The following is a 7,876-nucleotide window of genomic DNA, read 5'->3' on the forward strand; positions in this document are numbered from 1 at the left end:
TGATACTCTCCAGGGATGTCCAACAACCAACTAGTGAATTAGTGAGGTCAGCAAGGTTTATTTATTTTAAAATAAATAAAATTAAATCTAAATAAATTTATGTTGGTTTTTGTATTTATTTTAAAACATAAATATTTATTTTAATACATTACTTATTTTAATACATAAATATATGTAGTAAATAAATATATATATATATTATCAATTAAATAAATATAAATAAAAAATATACATCTAGTATATGGTTTTTAGTTTCATATTTCTTTTAAAATTAATATCTAAAATTAAATAAAAATCGAAATACATAAACCAGGTTTTTATATTTATTTATTATTTAAATATCTCTCAAATCCAAAGAAAGGGCCATAATCTCTACTGGAACACAGTGCAGGATTTTACTGCATTCCTCAGAATTCCCATGAGAGGGCTTTCAAAGCATATTGGCTGTGCTCTGTAATTACAGTATGTTGCGTGGGGTTGTCGAGGCTGGGCCATGTGGAGAGAGCTAATCCTCTGTTAGCGCACATGCGTCTCAGCTCCTCCAGCGATCAGAGTGCTAAACAGACATCAGCTGTCAGTCTGCCATAACCCGGCACACTGGATCTCTAGGGCGCAGGAATAGAGCGGGTCAAAGGAAGGGATTTCCTCTTTACCTCAGCTGTACTTCAGTGATCTATTGGGTTCAACCGCAGGAGGTCGACGGCCAATGCATTATCAGCATTTGATACCGAGCTCCCTGGAGAGACTCAAATTTACTATTAGCTTTTGTTTCAAGGCTTCTAGCCTTACATTAGCCAAAGTGACACTTTCATCAGAGACTCTAACAGTTTAATTTTTTTCTTGTGTAATTTATCTTTATAAGTTATTAATCATGATATGTATCTGTTCAGCAGCACTTTAATAGCAAACCACAGTTGTGATGGGATCGAAATAAAATCACAAGTCCCTGTGGTTCAGTTGAGGTTGGTTTAATACACTACAGCCAGTAAAAGCTTCATCCATTAGCCTGAATGTCTCTCCAGAGGGCTGGATTTATATTGTCTATTTATGAGCAGTGGCACATAGTACAAATAGAAACAATATGATGAGCAAAAATTATCATCTATTTAACATTGAAACAACAAAATGGTCAGATAGCTTCATTTACAAACATATCCCAAAAATGACCATGGTAATAACATGGTTTTTGGATATTTACCATAGTAGTACCTTGGTATTCTTAAAAGTACCATGGAGTTCCATGTAACAACCATGATTTTTAGTATTCATATTTGAGTGTGGACAATTTTGGCCCACTTGAAGATTTAGAAAATAAAGTCTCTTAAAACACGCTTTCACACTCTCACTAATTTATTTATTTGGGCCATTCTACAGAATTGGTCCAAAATAAGAGTTAAAAACATCTTGAAAAAAATTTATCTTTTTCCAAAAAAAATGTATGTATGCAAATTGTATAATATCCAAGGTACACATTTCTAGTAATTGCGCAGTTAATTCTCATATTGCAGAAAGTTTTGGAATATTTGTCCTATCCCCAAATGTGTCACTACCGAAACACAATAATAATAATTTAATTAGAAGGGTTATATTGACCTATTAAGATTTTGCGTACATCTACATTGTTAATATTATATATATATATATATATATATATATATATATATATATATATATATATATATATATATATATATATATATATATATATATATATATATATATATATATATATATACATGGCATACATACATATATATATATATACATATATATATATATATATATATTTGCTATTTTTTTAAAAAAATCAGAGGTTAATAACAATTACAATTTGTAATTTGTGATAATTTGTAAATAAGTCTAATTTATGAGATTTGTTGTATTTTGAATCCAATTTTCTTTGTAAAAGGCAAAAAGTTGATCATACTGATTTCAAAGTTAAGGATACATTAGTTTGAATATACATTGAACCAAAAACTATCATAACATCTTTATGCTTTATTTATGTATACTTTATTTTTGACAAAACATCCCATGTTTCTGTATTTTAACTTGCATACTAAAACACTACTAAAACATAGTAAAATACAAAATTGCAAAAACTGTACTAAAATGTTGTTTATTTCCCCCAAATATGAGGATCAAGTGTTCTCTTTTGTCCCTACCTAAAACAATGATGACATGTTTATAACACCCCCCCCCCCCCAAAAAAAAAAGATGTCACTGCCGAAACTCCACCAAATGTTTCGGTAGTGACAATTTTATAATATTATATGGAATAACTCCCAAAAAAATTGTACTTAATTGCAGAAAAAAGGTGTTCGGTAGTGACGTTCCTTAGAGTTACACACAGATTTTTCAGACTTTTGAACACATTTATCTCAAAATGATGGAGCCTATCTATTCACCCTGTAGCTATTAGAGAGAGCGACAAATATTTCCTGATCATAAAAGTAGGGGTGTAGTTAATTTCTCTACCCCAAATGAAAATACCCAATAAATTAAGATTTTATATACAGGTCCTTCTCAAATAATTAGCATATTGTGATAAAAGTTCATTATTTTCCATAATGTAATGATAAAAATTTAACTTTCATATATTTTAGATTCATTGCACAACAACTGAAATATTTCAGGTCTTTTATGGTTTTAATACTGATGATTTTGGCATACAGCTCATGAAAACACAAAATTCCTATCTCAAAAAATTAGCATATCATGAAAAGGTTCTCTAAACGAGCTATTAACCTAATCATCTGAATCAACTAATTAACTCTAAACACCTGCAAAAGATTCCTGAAGCTTTTAATTCTGCTTATCGATTCTGATTCTTTTCGATTCTCAGTTTCGACTCCAATGTGATTAAATAATTTATATCAAACATTTATCCTGTATCTCTTTTTTTATTTAGGAATAGAATCATGTTGGTGTTTGAATCGTGTTTGCGAACTTTAACTATCTATTAAATGAAAGTGCTTTGTCATCTTGGTGGTGACACATCTCTTGCAACATGTTTAGCTATCAGAGATATTATACTTAGCTTTTTCGGCATCTGATCGCAAATGTAGCCTAACTTTGGAGTGCGTGTCCAATTAGCAAAGGTCCTGGCAGATCGCTAGGTCCGGTCCTCACAGATGTAGAAAAAAAAGATTAGCCATAGCAAGACAAAGGATTTGGACATTTTACTTGAAACAGACTTTAGTAGAAACAGAAATTAGAAATTGTAACATTATAAATGTCTTTACTGTCACTTTTGACAAGAATGAATGGTAGTGTGTGTGTGTGTGTGTGTGTGTGTGTGTGTGTGTGTGTGTGTGTGTGTGTGTGTGTGTGTGTGTGTGTGTGTGTGTGTGTATATATATATATATATATATAAAGCTCTTCCATGACCTCAAGGTTTAAAGTTTTAATGTGGCAAAAACAGTTTTAATACAAATCAACCCATTGGACACAAAATTGCCTTTAGTTGAAGAAACACCAATTTAGTGCCCAGTGAATTAAGCATTTTTAAACTGACAAATGCACAAAATGGACCCAGATTTTTAATACACAGCATTTGTTGCTGTGTCTGGGAGAGGGGAACCATTAAAGAGATTGATGGTCCTCAGGGCTTAGAGAGAAAGTCTCAAGCTAGTGGCCATGACACTCAAGATGCAGAGTGTCCACAGAGCCACGGCCGTCACCCTGTCCAAAGACTTGCCATTCCTAATTTATGAGGGCTCTACCAAGCCTCAATAATTCATACACCCAGTTTCACACAGTGATCACTGAAGCACAGATCGCCTTTCACACAAGACACAAAAAAAAAATTAATAAACAAACACAATTCTCTTTCAGATGAGGTTTGCCTCTCCATTATGAGATTCTTTGTTTTGGCAGCAATGGGACTATATTTGGTTCTGCATATGAATCAGCAGCTGACGCACAAATAGCTGAATGATGAAAAAGCTGAAACAGCATTCACAAAACTGTCAAACCAAGTCAACAACTCGTAGTATGTCAGGCTAAAAACTAGGGGTTATTGCACAATTCTGATGCATTATGTGTCGAAACAAAGCAAAAAAAAATTAATGCACTGGTGGTGATACAATAGGTGAAAGCTACAAAAATTTATTTATTATCCTTTTATTGTGATAATTAAAAAACACCACAATTAATTCACTAAGAATGCACTGACACACAATGCTATTAGTATCACTAAAAAGTAGGCTTAGCTAACCGAAGTGAAAATCTGTGTAGGATGTCATAAAAAATGTATTGGTTTAGCTCTAGGGCTCCATATATTTGGCACCATTATGAGACACAATATTGGTGAGCAGAAGAGAGACAATCAATTGTACCATGAGAAAAGGGCTCACAAAACAAACTGACACAAATACAGGGAGAGGGCAGTTGGGTTTAACACACTAACACATATACTGATGGTGCATGTGAACATCTCTGTCAGCTCAACAAAGAAACTGAATGGGATATGCATATATAATGTATCAGATGTGGGTCAGTGTGCGGTACATTGCTCATATAGATGCATTTGTTTAATGTGTCGTACTGAGGTGGTGGCTGGTGGTGACATCACTTCCTCTGCTACTCTGAGCCCTGGGAAACAGCATGGGAACTGTCCCACATTCCTCAGACGAGCCACGACTGGGGACTGCAAAAGTATACTCAGCAGGAATGTTTTGTCATTAGTGCATGGGACCATGTCAGTGAGACTACAGTGTATTGACTCAACTGCTCTATATGGGAGCAGTGTGTGAACGGAAAGTTTGATTTGTCCATTAATGGGCCAGACAAGTCAATGTCTAAAGGCATGTCAATGTTTATATAACCAACCCACATTTTTACAGTCAGGTTCTGATTGGTCTCTCTGTTGGTTAACGGGTCTCGGATTAAATGCCCTACACAATGAGGGAAAAAAAGAAATCCCCAAGCTGGACAATGAATCCACGTGTCTCCTAATGATACCATAAATTACCATAAATAGTTGCTTACATGATCATGCCATCCGACGTTTCCCTTCAAAACACAGCTTTGTAACCTTATATTAGCTTCATATACTCAGGGTTAGGAGGTGAACAAGCCCCTAACTTTAATTTTTAAAGTTTGTTGAGGAAGGTGTCACATAGTTTGTGTTACACGCATGAATGAGGCCTCAAAATTTTAATGATCCAGCTTCTCTTGGTGCAGAATATCCACAGAACACCACTGCGAACCAACCAACCAACCAGAACACCCCAAAAATGAACCCTAAAAATGCCTTAGCAACCACCCAGAATACCCTATCAATACCCTTACAACCACTGAGAACACCCTGTGACCCATACAGGTAAAACTGCCCAGAACACCTTAGCAATGATCCATAACACTCTAGCAATGCCCTAGCAACCACCAAGAGCACCTAAGCATCATGACGGTGCATTTCGCCTGGGCAAGCACTACTTTGAATTAAAAGGTTCAAATACTGTACTGAAACACTGTTGCATGCTATAAAAAAAAAAAGTTTATAGCCTATTCACAATCAAATTAGATTTAGCCTTTTATGCTTGGGAAAACTGCATGGTCTGCACACAATATCCTTGCACACAGTCCAAGCAAAACACCACTGATCACATTAATTTTGCACAGCACTGTCACTGTGTACTAAGTGGTAAACTCATTTTGCAATGTTGTTTGCTTACTTTGCACACAAGTATTTTAATTTATTTTAATATTAATATATGTATTTAGAATTTATAGCTGAAAACTGAATAAGCTAGATCTTTGTGTCAAAGTCTCTTTAAAGCCTTTTTAAATGGCAGTATGTTCTTGCTTGAGGTGAAAGAGTCAAGTACGTCAATTTAATGACTTATAATCATCTGCTTACAATTGCTTTGTGTAAACTGTTTCAACCAAAGTCAGGAAGTGAGTGGTACCAGGAAATGTTCCTTATTTGGTTATAATGGTTCTTATTAATTGATATAACTGAATTAATAGAATTTTGATTCAAAGTCAACTTTATGTAAAATAGGAGGAAGAGCTAAACTCCTCACTGGCATCAGTATTTACACAACAAAAGGGGTCTTAACAAGCCCTTTCAGCATACATCAAGCTATTATGATGTAGAATATTCAGTGCATTTGATGCTGAACGCTATTTAGATGAGGCCCGGTAACCGCCAGGGATGATTTTGCGACCAACAATGTGGCCATTTCATCTCAGAAAAAGTTTTTTTTTTTTCTTGATGTACACAGAATATTAAGCTGCACACTGAATGCATTACTAACCCCTTGATGGCCTTTAGTTCATCAAAACAACTATAAAAAAACAGCCTTGATTCAAGACTTCCAGGTGATAGTGATGATGTAAAACAAGTGACCAAAACAAACCACAGCATGTCTAAATGTGTACTGCATGATGTCTCCGCTGATACAGTAAACTCTTTATTGATACAGGATTCCATTATAGAATCTGTTAAAAACTATTGGAAATGGAACTGACTTCATTATGTATTTTGCAGACATAAAGAAGGATACAAATGAAAACAGTTTATTTAAAGGTGCCATGTGTAAAAATTGAGGTAGAAAATATCCAAAAAATGACCTACACGCATCAAAAGAATGAGAAGAAATAAGGGCGATGATGTCATTAAAAAAATGTCAAGTTATAGTGCTGCAGAGATATCAACCTTAATTAGCATTAGCATTACTAGCCACGGCCCGACAGGTGTCGTAATACCAGTTTCGGCCATGGGAGGCGGTATGCGGGCAACATAACCACCAGCCAACCTGCAATACACGAATAACTCGCACGGCTTGTGGGCGTACTTGAAGCTGATGTCAAGCAACCGCGCTCGGAATCACAAATCAAATCCGATAAGAAAAGGAGCCGAAACAGAGTAAACATCGGCACTGCTTTCCCATCGCTGGGGACAACTGATGGACTTGAAAGAAATGAGCTTCGACTCCGAACTTGCAACATTTCTTTTGGATTGGTAAGTAAGATGCTGTTAGTATTTCGCTAGAAGTTTGTTTTTTGCGTATTTTTTTCGGGAAGTTATAACATAGAAATGTATCGAAGGCTGATCGATAAACGTGCTAATGTTAGCGATGGCTAACCGTAGCTGCGTTTGATAGTAAGCTAGCTATAACTTACCCACAGATCCGATCCGGTTTTCACCTGTTATCTACCAAAGCCCGTCTCTACCAAGCTGATGCAAAAATGTAACATTACCTAAGAAGCTTGAAATGTCTTCGATGATAATGAACCCGAGAGAGAGAGAGAGAGAGAGAGAGAGCGCCCCGGCCGCGCGCGCACTCACTCACTATATTCAGAGCGGTCAAGTTTTTGAAAGCGTGTGAAAAGAGTCAATTGCGTGTGTCTCACGGTGAATGCTTGAGAGTTGGCAGCTCTGGTTACGTTGGTTGGTGCTAGCTCGGTCAACATCAGCTGTCTGATGTTGACCAATGATGTTGACAGAATGCTGTCTGTCAAATTAATTTAATTCAAATAATGTGTATATACAATTCAAAATGTAATATGAACAAAACGAATATGAACCATATTCACTGGTAAAGGTGAAGGGGAGTAGCTTGAAGATGTCATGTTTCAAAATCACTTGACATCACCCAACGTTCCTCTGAAGGCAAAAAGTCCTCTTAGGCTTCGGCTATGGCTCTAGGGTTGTTGTGAAGGTAGGGGCGGAGCATAGAGACTATGCCGTTTCTCGTTTGTTACTCTAGAGTAGACCAATTCACTTTATTGAGGCATACTGCCCCCATCTGGTATGGAATGTGGAGTATGACTTGATTTTTTTGCCAGACATTACACATGGCTCCTTTAATCTGGGCCCCATTAATTCATTACTTTCTGGCTAGAGAGGGAAACCATGATTATTTCA

This window comes from Cyprinus carpio, chromosome A9 (assembly GCF_018340385.1).
Source record: "Cyprinus carpio isolate SPL01 chromosome A9, ASM1834038v1, whole genome shotgun sequence".
NCBI classification, from domain to species: domain Eukaryota; kingdom Metazoa; phylum Chordata; class Actinopteri; order Cypriniformes; family Cyprinidae; genus Cyprinus; species Cyprinus carpio.